The 21,485-nt window shown below is 48.2% G+C and overlaps 1 protein-coding gene across 1 annotated transcript in view; it reads right to left on the reverse strand.

Annotated features, from left to right (window-relative positions):
• Positions 1-21,485, reverse strand: part of LOC149352483 (putative G protein-coupled receptor CG31760) — a 142,883-nt gene that overhangs the window by 66,721 nt on the left and 54,677 nt on the right. Inside the window, exon 2 of the mRNA XM_089581674.1 lies at positions 11,322-11,426. The gene's annotated coding sequence lies outside the window, so the exon portion shown is untranslated. The remainder of the gene's footprint in view (positions 1-11,321; positions 11,427-21,485) is intronic.

The following is a 21,485-nucleotide window of genomic DNA, read 5'->3' on the forward strand; positions in this document are numbered from 1 at the left end:
TCTATTCATGTTTATTTTTTTAGCCCTTCCTCATTTTCTCATTTAACTGTCTTTCAGCGCCGTTGCAAGATTACGTAACTGGCCCAAACGTTAACTCTTTTTTTGTCTTTTCTCTTTTCATGTGTTATCACTGACCCTTTTGCCGGTTTTAGCTTACCTAAGCGCACTTCCTTGGCGAATGACACTTAATCCACATTTCTGAGTGACTGCTGGACCTCGAAAAAGCTACTGCGCGGCCTGGAAGTCGCCAGCGTACCTATTTATACATTTATTCCAGTACTTCACAGGCTCTAGCTGGAGTATTAGGCATTTAAGGGGGGTTGTATAAAGCCCGAGAAAGAACGGAATCAAATTAAACATCGTTGCACAACACGTAATTGGACAGCGCAAAGGGGAAAGGAAATTCAGAGAGGTAAAAAAATCAGGATTCTGTGCTACAGACCTTTTTTTTTTTTTCGAAAGTAACGTGATCACATATGTAAACCAATAAGTGGCTGCGCGGGTAAGGGCTGAGAAAAGAAAAATGATTCTGTGCTACACACCTTTTTTTTTCTTTTCGAAAGTAATGTGATCACATATGTAAGCCAATAAGTTGCTGCACGGGCAAGGACCGATTCGGCGATTATTTTAGCAATGGGCCTGGAACTCAGGTGGTTATACAACCCGTGAGGCGAGCTTGCCATTTAAATGAATTCCGCATTGTTCAAAAATTCTCACCACGCCTACTCCTCGCATTGCCCCGTTGATATCTGCTACTACGCAACGCTTCTCGTGATCCATCTTACGGACTCCCTGGTTCGCGGCTACCGCTGCTCTTCTCAGCTTACCAGCAATGTCCGCGTGCCTCCGGTTCCGAGCAAACTACGATCTTCACTCGCGAAGACATCATCTGCGTGTCTTCCACGCCGTTGGTTAAGTGCTTTGCTACGCATACTCCTTGTTCTTTCAGCATGTATATCAGGAAAGGAGAAATTACACGGCATTTTATGCACCACGCATTGATTTCAGGATGTGAAACAGGCCTTCGAGATTCTAAACGAAGTCTGTAGAACCGCAATGTGCCCATTACAATAAGAGTTGCGAATAAAAATCAATCATTGATTTTCAGCATTAATGTAGCGCGTATATAGTACACAGCAAGTTATATGAGCTACACAGTCAGCATTTCAGAATGCAGAATTCCGCCACACAGCAATATCAAGCCGGTGAAGATTACTTAGCTTTGGAATACAAGCGTGTTTCACGAAAACGTGAGCACCTAATTTCAGCCTCACTTGTTTGGCAAAGCGTGACGCTCTTGGACGAACCTCATGACTCGAAAAAATTGTATACATGTCGGCAGTTGCAGAAAAAGTTATAAACATAATTATAAACTATTATTGACGCTGGTGGAGGGGTGATCGATGCATCCGTCTCCTGCGGACAACTCGACGCGCCCGCCTCTCGTGACCACCCCTGTTCATCGTGCAAGCCGAAGGCTCCAAGACTTGTCCCCCGAGGTCTTCCCATTTGACGGAGCGCCCCTGCCTTCCACTTCACTCTTGGGAACGCCACCGCCCACCTTGACTGCGACTGGCCCTTCCGCCGGTCCCTCCTATCCCAACCTTCAGACCCCGTGGACCCCTAAGCCCTTTCACGGTGACCAGATCGAGGATGCTGAGTACTGGCTGGCTCACTACGAATGGGTCGCGATGTTCTACAGCTGGACGACGCTGCGAAAATGCGGAATGTCTACTTCAGCCTTGAAGACGCTGCCCGGACGTGGTTTGAGAATCGCGAGGCCATTGTCTCCCTGGCAGGCCTTAATTCCGCCGTCAACTTCTGAGTACGTACGCCAACAGTGACTGCCGGGAGAGTGCGGAGCGTGCCCTGACTACTCGCATCTAACTCTCGAGCGAGAGTGTCGCAATGTACGTCGAGGATGTGACGCGTCTTTGACATCGCGCCGACCCGGCCATGAGTGAAGAAGCTGGGGCACCTAATGCGCGGCACCAAAGACCAGCTCTTTTAAGGCGAAAGTCTTTAATGCCTCATCGTTGTCGACAGAAGGTTGTCAGCAGAAGCTTGTCAGCAGAGGTGTCACGCTTTTGACGGGTGTCCACCGAGATATGTGAGACAGTTACTGCGTAATTTCCTTTCCTCAAATACAATTTTCATTGTCTTCATTACGGCCCCTCTTTTTCTTTCTTCTTTCATTCCCACTTCCTCCCTTCCTGTACGGTGCGGTTCCGGTGTCCACCGAGATGACAGAGAATTACTGCGCCATTTCCTTTCCTCAAAAAGCGTTCCGTTCAAAGGGCAAGGCATCGCGCCGAACAGGTGGTGGCGTTCCGTGGACCCCCTGGCAGCGCTACAACACGCTGTCGCGTTCCACTCCTAAAGGCGAAGCTTCGATCGGAAAACACTTTCGCCTCTACGCACTTTAGACAGTCAAAGTGCCCCCTGAATTTTTTTCGGCCTCGCACGAAACCCGCTCAACACCGTCGCGGAGTTTCTGGCCGACGCTGTGCGCATGGAGAAGCTGCTGCAGCAGAGGTCCAGTCACTACGCCTCCACGCTGTGCACGTTGGACATCGCCGTCGACTACGATCCTGGGGCAAATCCGAGCTCCCTTCGCGAGCTCATCCGCTCCGTGGTCCGCGAGGAGCTGCAGCAATTCCAAGCAGTGTTTGCTCCTGTCGTCATTTCCTGACTAGCGCCATCCGCGAGGAAGTTCAGCACGCACACAGGGCACCGGTCACTGCGGTCGTTCCAGCGCCGCAACCGGCCCCATCCGTTCCAGCGTTTGACCCAGCACTTCCACCAGAGTCACGACCCAAGGAGAGCCATGCAGGTAAGCGTAGAGGAGAACCCAAGAGCCAGGCCTAAGCGCACCTCTCGAGCCAACCGCCGCTTCGTCGTCGTTTCGACTAAGCGCGCGGTGGCCGCGTGGTGTTAGGCACCTTAGTAACATTAACTGTTATTAAGAACCTAACTGCTATGCACTCATAGCGATCATTCGTAATCATTGGAACAGATAATTCTTCCTAATGTATAATGGTACTAGATTTCCAAGACAGCACCCTTATATTACAAAACGCTTCAACATTTATTTGTATGCGGGTGCGTGTATGTTTTCGACTTAAGACTTAAAGATGGTTAACAAAACTTTTTGCTGGGCGAGTTGGTTCATTTTGCTTGAGGGGATGTTTGTAGCGCGACAAAAACAGACAAGGGACAGAAGACGAACGGGACAAGCGCTTGTCCCGTTCGTCTTCTGTCCCTTGTCTGTTTTTGTCGCGCTACAAACATCCCCTTAAAGATGGTGTGGTAGGTATAGCCAGAACCACAACATATTTCTTTAACCAGTATAGTGAAAAGGACCTACGCGCAGAATATGTGACAATAAATGTCAATGACTGTTATGTAGAACAACTTTTTTTTATTATTTTAGCGAAATAACTTCTACGTAAACCTGCATCGCTACTAGCTGCTTCTGAAAAAAAAACTGGTGATGTGATGTGTCTTGTGAATTTATCACCAGAAGCGACTACACTCTGCGGAAAACCTGTTTCCAACCTTCGTTTTTCGACGCGGCCGACCATCTTCATGGTCGTGCGTCAGGACAGCACCGGCTGGGCGAGGAAAAAATCTCCCTCATTGGGGAAGCGGAAGAAGCGACGGGAGCGCCGCCTCGAAGGTTACGCAGAACTCCGCAGAGCCGTTGAGAGTCTTTTCGGGAAACGGCCAGTGTTACTAACGGTTACAGCCGCACGTTCTCGTCACCTTCCGCGGCGGGCACACAGAGGATCCGTGCGCCTGACACGGTTCCAGGCAGCGAATCGAGCGTAGCAAACGTGCGCTCTCGTCACCTCCCCCAGCAAATGCTCGGGGATGGCTTCGCCCCAAGAATGCGAAGCGCACGGGAAAACCCGGCCGCCAATGAAAGAGCAGAGTTTTAACGCTGCGTCTCCTCACGGTCTTTCCCGTGCGCTCAAGCGAGGCGCCTCGTTGCGTCTCCTAATGGTGGTAACTGGCGGACGGCACTGTGTGCCATTCAGTGAAGGAATTAATAATTTAACTCCACCTGTTGTTTGCTCCTGTGGTCTTCTATTCGCCAAGAGGCAAGCACTGTTGAACACGTGGCTTTGTCTCAGAATCATAAGAAATTAGCTTTTGCGTAGTATTCATTTGCCAGAACAGTGTAAATGAAACGGTCAACTCCGAGGGTTTGCTGCTTCTAAGGTAAATCTTCTTCCTGTCGAAGAAACCTACACCTCGCAGCTAGAAAATAGGAAAGCTGGACGGAGGCTACGATCTTTACCGCGACAATTAAGGGCTCTAGGAAAGTACGACGACATTCCTATACCCGTGGAACTCTACGCACAGTTTTCCGAGGACACATTCAGGCTGTTGCTGCGTCAAATGGAGTGCGCTTATTTCTGCGTGGGCCAATCATTCTGCATTTTCACAGCGCACGCAGCTATCCAAGCGAGCCAACCAGCCTTGCCACTCATGGAGAAGAACTGGCGCTTTGCCAGATACATCTGTGCCAGATGCACTTCTGTGCACACGAAATGTTGCCGCCGCAGGAATCACTCCACGTCCGATAATCACCGCTGTTAGGTATACTAAAAGAATTTATTAGCAACAGCCATTTCACAACACGCCTCTCCCGTAAGATCGCAACTCTAGCGCAACTCGTTGTCCTACCTGCGCTATATTTTGCTTGAACAATGGAAGACGCAAAAAAAGAAACCTGTTATTTTTGGGTTACTCTTAAGTCGAATTCATACCCCTTACGAGATAAGCACAAAAGCTCTTATCGCGTCCTTTGCGTGCGCAGCTCATCAGACCTAACTAAAAATTTGTGCAGCCCATGATGCCGAAGTAGGTTCCCGGCAAACAAAGTACCCCTGATAAAAAGTGTGCTGCTCATGAGGCCGCGTGACAAGATAGGAAGGTCTGGCATAGCAAGGCTCTCTTTCACAGAGCGAAATACGCCAACTTTGGGAGTGACTTTAGTCCACATTAGAAGAAGTTGAAAGCTTTATTCTGGTTCTTCGTAGCCACTTCTTTTCGTTTCACCGCCCGTCATGATGGCTCAGTGGCTATGGCGTCTAAATGCTGAGTCAGAACGAATCATAGGATCATCCGCGGAGCAGCGGATTCGGATTTCAGTGGTTTTCGCGGTTTAATTTATTCTCCATTACGCTGTCTGTCATAGCCACGTGCAGCTTCGAGGCGTTAAACACACCATACCATATAACATCATATCGTACCGCGCCATAACATACTATACCGTACCAAGCCTTACCGCACCAGAAACCCAGGTATAGTCAAAATAATGTGTAGGCCTCCGCTACGGCGTCCCTCTTAGCAAAGTGCAGCTCTTTACCATACCGTATCGTACCGTCCACACCATACCGTACTGTACCATACCATACATGCCATACCGTACTGTACCGAACTGTACCACACCATACCATACATACCATACCCTGCCGTACCGTGCCATATAATACCATACTTCACCTTACCATAACAACATACCACAACGTACCGCACCATACCAAACTGTGCTATACTGTACCATACCAGAAATCCAGTAATAAACACCCTTCAGCGCCGTGTGTGTCTACTCTCCGTTCTCGTCCTGTGTCCTTGCGCTGTTTTTATTACAAGATGCTTAACCAACTCGCCCAAACTGCCATTTTACTACAGAAATCCAGGTGTTCGAAATTAATATGGAGCCCTATTCTACTGGCTCCCTCAAAACATAAGTGCAGCTCCTTTTCATACCATACCGTACCATACCGTACCATACCGTACCATACCGTACCATACCGTACCATACCGTACCATACCGTACCATGGCAATACCATACCATGCCATGCCGTGCCGTGCCCCGCCACACCACAGCATACCATACTATTCGATTCACCAATTCCTCGTCTCCTGCTTGGTATACTTGTATCGCCTTTACAAGGCACTCCGTGCTATTACTCCACAGTGCTCTATCGGCCACGTGGGAAATGTTTAACACTTTTTAGACAATCCACGGCACGACATAAAGCTACTTCAGGCCCATGGCCTTCAGACTTAGTGTAAACAGCGCTTACGGCTCCAAGAATCTTTCTAAAACTACGAACAATGTAAAATAAAATTGAGTTCCTGATGTCAGAATCGGTTTTTATGTATCTGCCCCCCGCATAAGCCTAAATTTGTGTATTGCGTCAATTTGCCTAAGACACCCTTTAGTTCATCTAGCTTTTTGTTTAATGTACTGGTCATACATATCAAGTGTGTGAGTCAAACGATGCGCATTTTTGTGCGTTTACATACATGCGGGAAAATTTTGCAGTGTTTCTGCTGTGTTTTGCTATGGATTATAGTCACTTGCTGCACTGCCATCGTTTTTCAGCGACCGTTAAAACCTTGCGCTGTTTATTCAACTCACGCGACAAGACACGATAGCACCTCTATTTATATATTCAGGTAATTTTAAATAAAGAAGTGTATTCATCTAGATAGCGCTGTTTTCCCGAGTGTATCACAGGGTTTTAAGAAGGAGATTGCGCGAACCACAGTACATGGTGTGTAGAAGAATAAGCTGTGCGAGCGAGGACGCTAAACATTCGTGCCAAGTCTTGGGATGCAGGAATGGCGTGAGCTCTGAAAGATTACATCGACTGCTCCGAAACAGTGGACATCAGCCTGCTAATCTTTAATTTCGGGATCTCGAACTATTCCACCTGTTGAATGCGTTCAGATACGATCTCGTTCTTCGTCTAGAAAAGCATGCTTCTTTGTTTTTTATCAGCGAGAAACTAAGCCATGCAAGTTTGATAAGCACGCACATTGGCATCCCGGCATTATTTTAGGATTATGCGAAAACCCACAGTGAACCAACGCAGCGCACGGTGTCGCAAACAAAGCATTTGTCAGTATTTAATGTTACGGCCCGTAAAACCGGGAGTATCAGTGTAGAACACGTAACGCAACTTATTCACAGGAGGTGTTAGTCTACCATGGCGCTGACGCATGTAATACGCACATATTCGAAGGACTCTCTCTTTGTTTCTTTCGCTTTTATCCCTTAGATATAGCCCATATATAGCAAAGTAGCGTCGTTTTTTGACCTGCATAGCGGCGCCACGTTAAGAGACCTCGCTCCGCTAACTACGACCACACACGCAACGCACGCGCAACATTTTTTTTTCGTCCTTCCAACCCTCCAGGCTTCCTGGAGTCGCCTGTTACCAGGCGCCACCCCGCGTGACCACCACCGCTTTAAAGGGGGCGCAGGCAAGTGGAGCGTGGAGCCCCCATCTTGGTGTCTGCGCTAAGGCAAACAGTCGTGCAGGTATGGAGGTGCAACAGGTGCCGTCCGATTCCACGTTCTGTTTTCCCAGGCCACCCCCACCGCCCGACGTGCGCCACGACGAAGACCACACACACGTCTCGAACGGGTCCAGTCCACACTGGCTGGCCTGCCTGTTTGAACAGCGCGTGCCGAACAGGAGTGGAAGACGGAGCAGAGGGGAGGACTCAGCGATGCGTGGGACGAGCCAGCCGCGAAGAGCCGCAGCTTCCCCCCCCCCCCCCCCCCCCCTTTCTTCTTCGGACTGGCCGCGCGAAAGGTCGGCAGGTGCGTGAACCGGGGCCCCGCTGGTCGATCGATAGCCGGGTCCCCGGAAGACCGTCCCATAAAGACTGGGCCTGGCGCCGCCGCCGCTCGCTGCAAAGCCCAAGCAGCAGCGGGCCCGAACAGTTCCCACGCTCGTGAAAGGAGATTGTTCTCGAAGGACGGCCGCGGAGGGAGCTTTCTGCCAAGCTGACTGCTTGGAAGAGGGTGCCTCGGGAATGTGCCTCGCCGCATTATCCCTAAAGGGCCGCCGTGGGTGGCGAGTCTCCCGAATGGGGTTTTATTATAGCGAGGACTGGAAAATCGGCCTCGGAAAGGGTTGTGCACTTGGCCCGCATGCGTCTGCACAAAGCGCGCTCACACACACGCGCGCGCGTGGGTACGCACGCACCACGCCTTCCTGGCACCAGGCTTTACAGGAGGCCTTTTTTTTTGCAGAGCATTATAACGTTGTTTATGATGTGCGCATTTTTCCTGTGTGCTGATAAGTGAGTCTATTTTGCATGCACGTTCCGTGACGGACACAAAAAGCATTTTCCTTGCCGGAGCGTTTGCATTGTAATATGATAAAGCTCCCTTGTGCGAAGCCATAATAATTCTAGCTTTCCGTTTCTCCCTCTAGGCAACAGATAGTCAAGAAAGGTGAGGAAAGTGCCGGCAGAACAGTGGGTTAAGAGTAATTTCCTGGAGCGCCACAGATGCGCGTCCTTAAAAATATGTACAAGAAATTTGCAAGAGCAAGAGAGCCTGTAACTTATTTTTTTGTTTGCATCGAAATTGTAAATTAATGTCGGGACCATTATTCCACAAAGATAAAAAGAAAGTGCGGTTTTCAATCATAACTGGGGAGCAAGGCATCGGTCGCACTGACATTGTGTTCCCTTTCACATCGCACCTGTAAGAGCTCCAATTAAAGGAACGCGCGAGACCAGCGATACTTGCAGCACCGTTCCGCGATGGCCACAGGCGCTATAGACGGGGTCATGCGAAAGCGCAAACCCAGTGGGCTGCCCAGACGATTAGCTCAGTTCGCGCACACCTATTGAGTCGCAAGGCCTGCCGGCTGTGTCGCTCTCGCTGGTTTCACAACACGGGTCGACGCCACGATGCAAAAAAGAGTGCGGAGGTACTGATCCACTAGATCATTTCACTCCAACCTCTGTTTTATTCGTTGTCTGACCAGGGTCCGCGCGGTCGCTTCCCCGAAAGTGTCGTCACTGTGGAATGTGTGTTTTATATTCAGTGGCCGCGTGCGCATTCGTTTTTGTAGTGTTGGTGGCTGTTACAAAACCTGAAATCGCGTCTGACGCATGATCCCATAACCTTGCAGATGTCGCGAAACGATACTGTAAGTTTCGATGCGCCCCTCTCTCTCTCTCCCCCCCCCCCCCCCCCCCCTCCCTATGGTTTTTGTTTTTCGTTTTTCTCAGTTATATTTTCGAGCTTGGTGCAGTAGAACCACGAAAGGATGTCTCCAGGGCGCGCCAGTGTCGGCAGAGGCGCGCGGGGGAGACATCTGTGGGAACTTCTATTGTTTCACTACCGCAATAAAGAAAGAAAACAAGGTAGAAAGAGAGAGATAAGGAAGGGAAGAAAGAAGTAAAGAAGTAAAGAAGAAAAGAAAGAAGGAATGAAGGAAGGAAGGGAAGAAAGAAAGAAAGAAAGAGAGAAAGGAAGGAAGAAAGGAAGGAAAGAAAGAAAGAAAGAAGGAAGGAAGGAAAGAAGGAAAGAAGTAAAGGAAGGAAGGAAAGAAAGAAAGAAAGAAATAAATGAATGAATGAATGAATGAATGAATGAATGAATGAATGAAGGAAGGAAGGAAGGAAGGAAGGAGAAACCGTCCACAAAGGACGCACAGTGGTGCACCCTATGCGCACTTTCATCTTCAATGGGTCACAGATGCGGCCGGTTGTGCAAATCACACCCGTTTAATTTGCAAACCCGCACGCACACACAAGCAAGCAGTACATATTCTTTCACGTTCAAATTCTGAATTAAAACTAACCTGCGTTTCCCATCCCCATATGTTTCTTGAGGGCATGTCTAAGCTCTCGCTGCGGTAACATCCTGACGAATCCGATCTGCTGTTGCCACATCTCCGTAGCATAATATACCTATACACATTTCACATGCTGACGACCACTTCGAATGACCATATCTTTTCAGCCTTGAGAAAATAGTGTTAATGTCGACATACCTGTCTACTCCACTTATCAGTTCGTTTTCTAAACTTTCATTTCTTCAACCATCCATCAGCAATCACATACTCACAAGGGTTCAAATCACTCCCTAAGGCCGCAGATTCATTTGCCGAGCAGAACAGTATTTTACTGAAAGTGAAAAAAAAAAAAGTACTTTCTTTCTCGAACACTTACCACAAACAAGCCCCTATGCCCTCATCTCTTCTCATATGTCTCAAAAATGATACATCTGCCTTCGAGATGCATTCCTCCAACGTCATTGCGTGCCTCAACAGCATTTTCGTGAATTCCTGCAATAACACGAGTCCCTTTGTGAACGTGGATGCGGGTTATTATGTGATCGAGCACCGCCCACTAATGCTCCCGCGGGGCATTATATTACTTTCTTACTTGCGCCGAACTCAATCTGCCATGTATTGGCTCGGTGCTCGTTACGAAGTGAAATTTTCTCGCGGGCTTCTTTTGTATTACAGACGCAGTGGGAGTGAATTCCAGATAAATTAAATTTTTACAGTTGCCTCGCATTTTTGATGACAAACCAGATTTGCGGGATTCGTCGCAGCTGCCAAGAGCGCTGCTCAGCGACAAAGCTTTTGATGACGGTTGGGGGCATGATTACAATATGAAATGAAGCATTACGTTTGGCGCACATTGAGGGTATTAGACTCGTTTCTATGATAAATATAATTCGGCTTTACTGCCTTTGAGTCCGCTGAACCATGCGCGAGAACATTTAGCGATGAACGACTAAGCGCTATAAGCGCCAATACGCCTCTAAAAGTGAGCGCTGATTTACATAGACCTCGCGGAAATTGCGGGGCTCCTATCTGCCCATGAAAACATGGGAATACGCCGATTTGAACGCTCGAACCATTCTCTCTCCTGTCTTGCAGTATTGGACAAAGTGTCACAATGATATGCGCATACTAAGGATGAATTTGTTCGTGCGCACAGCCGGCTGCACAAGACTGATAGAAAACGGAACTAAATATTGCCACCTATGCTTGTTCCTAAAACTGAGCTCAATGGGACTGTCGTCCCGATAATGTCAAACCGTTTTTTTTTTTCGGAGATCAGAAAAAAATGACACAGATCTGAATCTGATGTCCTTTTCAAGGACATCAGATTCCTAATCATTTTTTACTGGTCAGATGGGACAAAACAATTCGAATTTTCCCTCCGGAGCACAGCTGTTCTGCGTTTTAAACTAGGACACTTCCAAAATGTAATGATGGAGTAGATGAAGATAACCAAGAAATGAGTACACTCGAACCACTGCATCTTCACTTGGGCAGGTACTTCTAACTTCGCAAATGAACCGTGAACCGCCGCTTTGCGCAGGAGCGTTTGAGCGCCCGATATAAACAGTGTATTAAGCAGGATATACCATGGACACTCTGGCGCCCTTTTCACAAAACTGCAGCAAATATTTGCACCACCGTCCAAGTGAACGGCGAAAAATAGCGACGGCCTCGATGCCAGAGCAACGCACCTTGGCCCCTGAGTGCTCGACGGCCGAGTGCTGTTCATCGAAGCTCGCACCTGCAGGACGGCTTCTCGCGCGGCGTCGAGTCGGTGCGCACAGCATGGGCGGCATCTGGAACAGACAAGTCGAGAACCGCTTTCGAAAGAAGAAGCCACAAGGCACTTGCTCTTCACCGAGAAATGGCGCCAAGCCACGCGTAATCGGGCGCGATGGAAGGCGTCATTGTCAGGAAGCAGAGCAAACAACGAAAGTATACCCTAAGGGGAAAAAAAATAAAAATGAAAACTGGCCTTAGCGTTTTGTCCTGCTCTCTCCTCGAGCATTTTTACTTCCACCTTTTGCTTTTTTTCTTATCCGCACCTTTTTCGTCATTTTTTCGGCGACATATAACGTATACTTAGGGGGCTTCTTAGAGTGTAGGCACTTGAATCGGGACGGGTATACCGCCGAGCGCGGACGCGCGCGACGGCGAATACGAGATGAAGGAGGGACTCGCCGGGAGGGCATTCGAGCTCGGGTTCACTCTGAGTGGGATCAGCGCGCTTCCCCGTCCCAGTGAAACCTTAAAAAAGAGCGCTTATAAAAGTGCGTCGTCCGCTTAATGCGCGCCCTGCGTGTGCAATGACCTCAACTGTAAGGCTGCCGCTAGCGTCCTATATTCGGATGACCTATAGAAAGCAGATTTTATTCGCAGCGCGTCCTTTGAACGCCAAACGATGGTTGGGTTTCGCCGTGGAAACTCGGAAAATTAACGTTGTAAAGGCGCGCACGGGACATTCTTCTGGACTTGCGGAGAGCTTTATCGAGATGCTTCGCACAAAACAAATTTCTGGCTCAAAAGTTTAGAAGGGAGCAGACAAGCGTTGAGTGGTACACGTAGCTGTATACTCGGAATTTGTTTCTTCAGTCAGAGATTAAACCATTAAACTGCGTAGTAGAAGGTATTTAATTTCTAGTAAAGCCAGCTATACAGCCATGCGTCAACCATACGTGAGCCATCCAAACTGGACAGTTAAGCCGGGCTGTGATTTCAGCACTGAGATCCATTCTGTTCCGTAAAGACATCGTATTTATTGCATGCTGCACGTTCCCGCATCAAGGCAGTATGGTCTTCTTGCTCGGACTGCCGGCTGGGTCTGATTGACACGAAAGGGGCATGGCGAGCAGCCAGTAGTTCCCTCTAGCGCTGTAATGAATAAACTGATGAAGACATAACAAGAGCTAAATTTCCTGCTTTCAAAAGAAAAAAAAAAACTTGGGATTCATGACAAACTGCCTCGTGGCTAGTTTTAGCGCCATACTATACTGTTAACATGGTGGTTTTCAATGACGTGTGTCCGTTTGGTGGCAGCCCATGTGGAACTCGATCAAAGCCCTAGCTCCCCTACTCCCCCCCCCAATAAAAAAATATATATATATCGGTCGGTGTTCATTCAACGAGGACAGACTCGTTAACACCTCCCTCACTAGTTATACTTGTCATGCTGATGAATCGGTGTACATTTTACTCCCCTTAACGTGCCATCTCCTTAACAAACCCATCACGAGACCTGTTCCAAGCGCACAATATTTCTTTCAATAAAACAGGATATTTATACCTCACAACTAATTGGGAACATTGTTAAGTTTAACAGCCGAAAGCTCTAGCCTTTCATGTTGTCTGAGTCAAAAAGCTATGGAACAGTAAACCGTGGTTGGGTCTAGTTGGTACAGCATTTCTGCAATGGAAGCGCTAACTTTGACAGAACAACGTGGGACACAGCGACGAGGAACAGAACGAGCGAACGGAACGAACGTGTCACAAACATGTTGTCTTAAAATGCCCGCTCTTTTTCGTTAGAAAAACGTTGGTGGAGGAGACCACTATTTCTTGGTTACTTTAAGCCCGCTGTATGCTCGGACCCGGGGTTGCAATCGGAGCAATAATATTTGCACACTCAAGGTTTTTTTTTTTTTTCAAATCACAGGTACACTTTCTAAAATAAGAGTCTGGTTCGGGCTGGCTGGTGAACAGCCACATTGCTCTGCGGCGCGAAACACACACGGACAAGATACATAGGACCACGTCCGTCAATGACGTTCTGTCTATCTTGTCGCAGTCAATGCGGCTGTTTATTGCAGTTTAGAATTCTAAACTCAGTCATGCAACATAGTTATGTGCGCATGTATGTACAGTGGTCAATAAATGAAGTGGGGTAACGGGACTCACGGCATTCGATGCGTTGTACGCAAGGGTAAAGTTTATGTGCACCCTTGGAAATTTCTTGGACAGAGGAGGAAGAGAAAGTTAACTTATTTTTTATTGAGTAAAGTTTAAACGGAAATCGATGCCCTCAGTCCAGAGCCCCTGTGCTGGCTGCCGCTGGTCGACAGCCATTTTCCATAAACTTTTGACGGAGGGTGTATGTACATGAATCAGGAGAGGCTGAAAAGTTTGCGGGTAGCTCACGCACTTTTCACTTGAAGCAAACCTATAGAGTAAAAAAAAATCAGCACGGCACTAGCTGTGCAAAGTTGGGCGGGTTGGTTCGCACTTGACATAGTTACAACTGCGCAATAATATGACGGACGAAAAGTGAGGGCGTTACTCTGGCTTGCCTTTTCCTTTAGTCCGTCGTCTTATTTTAGCTGTTGAAACTATGTAATGCTGTGTACTCAGTGCACTGACTTTTTTGTTTGTTTTGTTATTGCCTGCTAGCCCTCAGTCTTATTTAGTTAATTTTCTTAGTTACCTCTTATCATATAATTTTGTATTATAGTGTTAAGAGGAGACGCGACGTTTTGTTTGGTGGAGCTGTGAGCACGGCAAATCTTTCGCCAAGGAAAACATGGCAAGTGTCAAATTGAAGTTTGCCTACATCGATAGACTGTACGGTGTTATAACGTCAAAGAGACCACTCTCACTGAAAACGGAGCTTTTATACGCTAGAAAAGGCCAAGGGAAAGAAAATATAGGTGTTACTGTCACCGATCGATTTCGCAAGTAAAATGCGTGCGTCAACGGCTTTTCGCGGAGATCCCAGAGGCTATGCTACATTGTCATTCACTTGAAAACGGGGATCACTGATGCTCTCGTTATAGACGGCGCGAGTTTGAATTGAGTGGCAGGAACAATTTAAAATTGAATTTTCTCAATCATAAAGAGTTTTTGTTTTGTTTCGTTTTTTTGCCGGACAAACATTGGCATACTCAGTTTTTACAGAAAAACATAATAGAGTTGAGTTGACGCTTTAAAAAAGCGAGATTAAAACGCCCTTGTGGTTTCTTGTACTATTTTTACTAGCGTCGATTTGTCAGCATAACATAGGTATTCGGCCAAAACTGATTTATTCTGCCCACTGCAGACTATTATTATTTTCCGCGCAAAGCTTAAAAGTGGTCCTTCTGCATTAAAAAAAAAATGCGCAGAATATTGCCTGAACACAGCAATATACGGAGGTTAGCAGGTGACTATGATTTGGGTAAAACACTAAAATGCGCTGATAAACTGAACTACTCGTGCATAAAACGGTTCGTTTTGACGACTTGCACCGCCAACAGAGTTCGACGTTCGGAAGCGCTGTGGAGTGAGAAGACAGTGCAGTCGATTATAAGCAAATAAAACGCCGAAATGACGTTAGAATCTAACTCTGTTGACCACCATGTTCTTCCCATCATTTCCTCGGTCACTGGGCGACAGCAGCGAGCCTTCCAGAATTCTCGTAAGGAACTATTTCTCGTTCGCACTACCGGGCTGCGAGTTGTTCCTTGTGTTCTTTTCGAGTTCATAGCGTTATCTCTATGCCGCTTTTCGAGAAGTACGGCGCAAAGAAGTAGCTGGCCCCATTTCCAGGCGCCAACATTATTTCTAACGAGTATATCCACGCAAAAAAAAAAGGACAAATGTAAACAACAAGAAGAAACGAACTCTGACCAGCGACTGCAGGCGAAAACATGTGGGCTCGTTTGGTGCTTTTCTATTCCCTTTCCTTATCGCCAAGCGGCCGCCTATAAACACGCACTACACGCGTGGGCGCGAAACATCGTCCGTTGGTCGCGCTTGCACACCTCATTTTTGCGAAGACGTTAGCTCGCCGCCCGGACAGCACTCGAGACGACAAGACGGGCGCAAGCGCGCAGTGCCGCGTCCGCGTAAGTGCCGCTACGGCTCGTTAAAACTTGTGCGCAGCCGCGGCTTTCTCTTTTCTACCGGCGGCCCAGGGCGCGCGATCCTGCCACAGTCACGTCCTGCGCCGCGCTGCGGCCGCGGCGCTAATGGGCCGCGTGCCCGCTGGGGAGGCGAGAACGTAGCGCCTGCACCCGTCTTCCCCGAGGAGCGCGGCAGAAAATTCCCCAGGACTGCTAATCAGACGGACAATCTTGGCGATGGCAAATGGGGAGACGCTGTTTCGATCGCCTCCTCCTAATCGGTTCTCAGTGCAGCAGTTATGGCGAACGGTTAGGGAACCACGCGGACCGGGCAGTTTGGTCGCCCTACTGCGAAGGAGACAACAAAACAGCTGATTCAGATTGTTTAGCTTGTTTGTTTGCTTGTTTGTTTGTTTGTTTGTTTGTTTGTTTGTTTGTTTGTTTGTTTGTTTGTTTGTTTGTTTGTTTGTTTGTTACACAACAACTTTCCAAGTTCGCACAAAACTGCTCGCAGCCATGCCTAGTGTTCAGCTTGGAGCCGAAGTGCCGCAATAAATTTGGGCTTTTTTTTTTCGCGCGCGAAAAGAGGTCTAAGTACAAATAATACGCTTTATATGTAACTACGCCAAGCAGTGGAAGACGCTTAGAAAAAGAAGTACAACGGCCCGCCGCTATGCCATAGTCGGTATGGCGTTCGGCTGCTGAGTACTATATTCCGGCTGCCCTTCGATGGAGGCGACAAGCAAAAACACCCATGTGCTGAGATTTCGCTGCAAGTTAAAGCGCCCCAGAAAGCCGCAAACCACGAGACCTTCACCGAGAGCTCTTCGTGGGCCGCTGTGTTGCTCTGGCGCGTGCAGATCTAGTAATCAGCATTCACTAAGGAAATACAACTGAGTGAAGGTGGAAGCCGAAACGCCATCGTTGCGAGAAAGCTGTTACCCAAAGGAAACAATATTGGTGATATCGCTGTAGGCATCTTTTTTTTTTTTTTTTTTTTTCCAGTGAAGTGTTTTTTGAACGCCCTAACGAAATTGCCTCCGGAGTGTTTTAAATTGCAATGGCCTCCTGCCAACAACTGGAGTTAGGATGTTCGTTATGTCTGTTGCCATGGGCTTTCGCGGAGTTTGACATTTTTTTTTAGCGTGTAATGCACAGCAAATTAAATGCGTATACACTATGAGCTTTACTTATTCCTAAATTTGTAGAGAAAATTTTTAGTCGTCATTATCCTGTTTGCGTGCAAGCGTTGCGTTTGTAAATCGCTGTGCAAGTTTCGTTGACTACAAAGTACTTCGAAGAGGGCCTGCGGAGAATGAAAAAAATTAATCACGTGTAGCATCATGGTCCTTATATATTATATTGCTGATTTCATGCGATTTCTAGCGTAAAAACTTTCGTTGTTTTGTTGTCATCTTTTTTTTTTTCAGGACAATTTGGCTCCCTTTGCCGGTATTCCACGTGTTAACATCTCTTGCTCAAGCTTCTCTTCCCGCTTTTCGTAATTAGTCTCTCATTAGCTTCCCGAAAGCCCTGATTTCGAAACCTGGAGGATGGCATCATGTTAGCACTTATCGCACTTAAACGCGGCGGCCCCGTAACGACTCGTGCGCTATAATAAATAAATCTATGTGCGTTTTAATGACCTCTGAATTTCAGCCCCTAAAAGCACGAAAGGAGGAAGACGGTGTAATTTAAACCCTAACGGAGGAAGACAGTGTAATTTAAACCCTATGAACCTCGGTATAGGGTTTGCATTCGACGTTTGAGTCGCAGAGCGCGGCTATATATGCGTGTATTTCACTTCGCTGCTCTCGGAGGGCGCACACACCGCTGAAGGAAATGCTAAAGCTCGTCAAGGAAAACCGATCCAGTCCATGACAGAGTCGGCGGGCTTGTGCCCAATAGCGATTACGCTTTTGGAATTTGGGCACCGCAAATTGTTCCTCTTGCGGTCCTGATGTGATTGAAAAGGTGCAAGTCAGAAAGTAAAGGAGAAAGCCAATGCAGCGGTTCTTACATTCGGAGCCGATTAGAATCACCTAGGGCTCTGAAGGGCTGTACGTTTTGTCTTGTTTCTTTTTTTTATTATTGTGTATGATTCAAGATCGTGAGTGAGGACGCATAGTATACCGTAAAAACCGTTGCTCTCAGCCTTGCGCCGCGTGGAGCGTTAGGCTGGCACACCCACACTGGGGGGAGAAAGAGAGGGGCGGGGAGGTGAGGGAATAATTGAAGAACGGGTCAGACGGGGGTCAGCGGTGCGGAGCAACTCCAAGAAAACAATAGCCTCCAGCGGCGACAATTAAAGCCTCGGCTATTTCGAGGCACTTTGCGCAGGAAACAGCGTATATTATTAGCAGCATTAGCTTCCAGTTTCGCCCAGCAGGCTAAATTCCCCACGTGGCTGACACTTAATTGTTTGCCCGGCGCGAGTCTATTGAGCTTTCCTGCTTGCCACGATCGAATGCACGGGAAACGGCGCCGCTTGCGACATAAGCCCTGTGTGTCGACGACGCACTTAGTGATGGATGGCTTGCACGCCGTTAGCGCCTGTATAGATAATGATTTGTTAGTGCTGGCTGCACCTCGTTTCGCATCCCTTACCCTCTCTCGCAGCGATAGGCAAGTATGACGAAGCATCGGCGAAAATGGACGCTGGCCGCGGAATTGAATTAGGCTCAGCTCGTAGGTAAAGTTTAGCGGCACTATTTGATGTCAACAAGTCGCTTTCGATAGCACGCAATATTTGCTAACGATCGTAATCAGCCTAGCGGTCAGATCAAGCAGTTTCGAGGTACTGCGAGCGTGTAATAACGGCTTGCGGAACTCTCGCGGTGTCGAGAAAATAGAAGAAAGCGAATCGTGAATAGCGGAGTTTAACGTCCCGAAGCGACACACGGGCTATGACGCCCACCGTACAGTGGAGAACTCCGGATTAACTCAAACTTCTCTAACTTTAACGTGCGCTGAAATCGCATATATCGCAAAGCCTGAACATGGAAGGAGGGGCACCGGACGCTTCTTGACCCAGAACTGGAGCAAAAAAAAAAAAAAATTACGGACAGATGGTAAAACATTGAATAATAAAGCAAACACAACTACATAAGCACAATGCAAAACACGCAAAACAACGTCAGTAATATGAACTGGGGATATATTGAAGTAGTAACGTAAGTACCCTAAAGAGAGATGCAGCGATCCGATTTAATATTTTTTTTTGTTTATTTGTAATCTGTAACGCAGTTTTGGTCACCTCGGGTTCTTCAACGTACGCTCAAATCTCAACACGCGGGCTTTATTATCTTTTTTTTCGTTTCGTAGTACTCAAAACGCAGTGTTATACAGACCGCGAATCGAACCCACGAACCGCGGCTGAGCAACCGGACGCCACATTTACTGAAGCATGGCGACAGCTAAAAGACAAAATGCACGCTAAGAGGCCGACAAACGGCGAATACCGAGTCACTTCTGTTCTATCGAACTCGGTTTTGCCAGAAAACTCCGGCCCGGCGTGCGAGAGACAAAAGGGCAAACACGCTGGAGCCCCGGCGCGCGCGCAACGGCGCCAGTCTCTTCATCGGACGTTCGGGCGCGCCGCCAGACGCCCTCTAGGTGCGAGCGCCGCTTCGAGGAACGCGGAGTTCGCTGCGGGCCGGATTCCGCGAACGTTGCCCAATCACACCGCGAACGCTTGTTTTCGCAGCACTTCGTTGCCGCAGGATAGATGGAGCAGTGGGCCGCCACCATCGTGTCAAAAACGCACAGCCCCGCTATAGTGCTCGCTGAATCAAGGGTAGATATTAGTAAGAGAGGATAGATCAGCTCTTATTTTCTGCTCACTATCATTGTTCTCGCCTTACTGCGAGTATCACTCTTTCCTGCACAGAGCGCGGTTTGGTGGCGCTCCCGTGAATTGTTGGTTCATCGCTACACGTTTTGTCCTTGGTGAAGGCAAACGGCAAATAACGGTGATCATCGGAGGCAATAATGCTGGTCGCCTATGAAAAAAAAAAAAAAAAAACGAGTCTTATTGTAGACGCTTCTCCGTCGGTCATCCCTCTCCATGTCTCTCCTCTTTTCCGACGGATGCGCACCTTAATGGGTCCTAATGGCGGGCTCGCACGCTCACCTGACAGCGACTGGAGCCCAGCAGCCACCTCTTCCGCCCACATGCCACGCTGGCGTGACCGGCGTGCGCCCTCGACTCGGTCACTGTTCCGTCGTTACACGGGTCGTCCATAATCACGCGAACGTACATCGTAATAGCGCGGCCATTACTGCGTGAAGGTAAACACCGTCGCACTTGTTCCCCACGCGAGGGAATCCGAAGAGCGGGGCAGGGAAGGAGAAGCGAGCAGCTTGCGCGCCGCGTATTTCGTTAATTAATAAAGAGCACTGCTCTGAGTGCCGGGCGGCCGCCGGGCCTTCCCCTCCCTCCGCCTCCTATCCACCCTCCCCGCATTCCGCGTCTTGCTTATTGAATTTCTGTCCCGGCGAGCGCACCGAATCCACGCCACTCTGGAAATGTTTACCGGCACTTTCTTTTCTTCTCCGAAGGAATGCATGCCCGAAACGATCAGCGGAAAGTTCTTTTTTTTTTTCTTTTTTTGCCCCGTTTCCAACGCTATCGGAGTGCCATTATTTTGTTCTCTACGCGTTTCGGGCGCGAGCGCTGTTCACGAGCTTTGAAAGGGAGCATGGCCGCCGCGACCAGCTGCGGGCGGAATTAGAATAAATTGCTTATATATGAAAATTCATGGAAATGTAAGCGGCAACGAGGGGCCAGCGCGCCTTATGACGCTCGGCGCGTCGCCGAGCCATTTCATAACTTGACGATCCCTTATTGTCGCCCCCAACTCCGAGCAGTCGTCGCTCTCGCGGTGGGGCCGCCTCCTGCGCGGCATAAAAGACAGAGCGCCAGTCCAGAATGCACGTAATGACCGCTGGTCGCACGACGTCCTATGAGGCCAACAACATCGCCGCCATGCAGACTCGGTGCTTATTTGCGGATTTATTCATTTCAAAAACTCACATTTGCTCACAGGAACTTTAGTGCGCAAAGTAATAAGGACAATGGGAGGAGGGGAGTACGCACTGGTGTGTGCGCTGATTCGCGCACCACAACAAGACTCGAAGATGGACAGAGAGAGAGAGAAAAAAAAAAGGCTATGAAGCCAACAAAGCCAGACAAGAACTCCAAGCGAACCTTACATGTGACCACCCGAGCTTTGAACATGGACCACTCCACGTCTCCCTTAGCCACACTGTGCAACAAAAAATCGCCTGTTTTGATAAACGTGCAGAGAAGCCTGCTGTACACAGGGTGTTTCACCTAAGACTTTACACAATTATTAAAAATAGGATTTTAGAGTTAGAAGAGCGCTTTTTTCGTCTTAGCATTGTCAGCGGTATAGTACATCAGAATACAGGTAAGACGTGCTAACGGAAGGCTGGTTAACTAATATTGAGTAGTTAACTTTATAACTATTACCCTTAGCCTCCTTAATTATCGAGAACCGTGTTGCCCACCGTAAGTCATATCCATATCAGTTTTCAGAATTTCGAAAATGCGGTTGCCCTCAGCGCTGTGGCCCAACGAATTTTGGATGTTTTTACGAGCTACGTGCACTGGAGAGGCTGCTTTGCCTGCAAGCTTCTTGAAAGCGCATGTATTTGGGCGCGATGTGGCCAGAATTTGTTGGGCCACAGCGTCAAAGGTAACCGCCTTTTCGAAATTCTAAAAACTGATATGGATATTGCTTACTTTGGGCTACACGCCTCTCGATAATTAATGAGCCTAACGGTAATAGTAAAAAAGTTAACTATTCAGTATTAGTTAACCGGCCTGCTAGTTAGCACATCTTAGCTGTATTCCGAGGTACTACCTCGCTGACAATGCTATGCCGGACCGCGCTTCTAACTCAAAAATCAGATTTTTAAATTTGTGTAAAGTCTTCGGTGAAGCACCCTGTGTACCTGCACTTTGTAGCGGTGAAGGGTCGTGTAGTCCGTGGAGCTTGCTCGTATTAATGGGACACT

This window comes from Amblyomma mixtum, chromosome 3 (assembly GCF_055824585.1).
Source record: "Amblyomma mixtum isolate Tamu chromosome 3, ASM5582458v1, whole genome shotgun sequence".
NCBI classification, from domain to species: domain Eukaryota; kingdom Metazoa; phylum Arthropoda; class Arachnida; order Ixodida; family Ixodidae; genus Amblyomma; species Amblyomma mixtum.